A 1,268-nucleotide genomic window follows, 5' to 3' on the forward strand; every position below is an offset into this window, starting at 1 on the left:
AGCCTCGGTGGCAAACGGGGAAGGCGAGAATCCTGGGGTTCCTCGTCAGAGGCCTCCAACCCCGAGCCAGCCGTACCCTTCACCTCCTTCCTTCAGCCGACCACCAGGCAGGTGGCTCGGCTGAAGAAAAAGAGGCAGCGGCGGGCAGCGCGGGCCTCGTCCCAGCCGGTGCAGCAGCCAGCGTCCAGGCCGGTGCAGCCGGTGTCCAGTCCGGTGCAGCCAGCGTCCAGTCCGGTGTCCAGTCCGGCATCCCAGCCGGTGATCCAGCCGGTGTCCCAGCCGGTGCAGCCGGCATCCAGTCCTGTCCAGCCGATGATCCAGCCGGTATCCAGTCCGGTGCAGCCAGCGTCCAGTCCGGTGCAGCCGATGTCCAGTCCGGTGTCCAGTACGGTGTCCAGTCCGGTGTCCAGTCCGGTGTCCAGTCCGGTGCAGCCGGTAGCCAGTCCGGTGTAGCCGGAGTCCACTCCAGTGTCCAGTCTGGTGCAGCCGGTGTCTTGTCCTGCCCAGCCGGTGCAGCAGCCGGCCTTCCAGCCGGGTCCCAGCCTTGTCCCGCCGACATTCCAGTCGGCGGTTCCCCCCAGGACTTTCTCCCCTAAGTCCCCCAGGACTCCGCGCCCTCGAGCGCAGCCGGGGACTAGGACTGTTCGCCCCACAAGCCCTTGTCTGTCTCCACCCCCCCTCCCATGTTTGTTATTTTTATTGAGTCACCCAAACCCCATAGACTTGTTGTCCTGTCTGCCCCTTGTCATATTCACCATGTTTGTCTGGTTTTTGTCTTTGTCCCAGTCTGTCATGTCTTGTTTGTCAACCCCTTGGTGAACACCTGGGGGTGTTCATTAAGGGGGGGGCTCTGTCACAGTCCTACCTACCTGTTTATGAATTCCTAGTTGTGTGGCAGGATCGGGACAGAGACCTTACGTTTTATGTGAGAAAGCCATGAGATGTTTATGTTTTTTACTTATGTGTTTTCTCGTGTCATGTCATTGGCCCCGCCCCTCTTGTTTCATGTATTGCTTCCCTGCCGTGTCTAATGTTTCCCACCTGCCCTGTGTCATTATCCCTCGTTTGTCTTACCCTATTTAATGCCCTCTTGTTTCATTGTCCTGTGCTCTTGCGTTGCATGTGTATGTACTTGCGTTGGTAGTGTTTCCGTGTCATGTGCCCTGCTACCCTACCATGTGGATTACTGGTTTGTGAATACCCTTGTCTTGTCTTGTCTTGTCTTGTCTTGCCTTGCTTTTCTTTTGACGTTGTGTCACATATAGTTT

This window comes from Triplophysa rosa, linkage group LG12 (assembly GCF_024868665.1).
Source record: "Triplophysa rosa linkage group LG12, Trosa_1v2, whole genome shotgun sequence".
NCBI classification, from domain to species: domain Eukaryota; kingdom Metazoa; phylum Chordata; class Actinopteri; order Cypriniformes; family Nemacheilidae; genus Triplophysa; species Triplophysa rosa.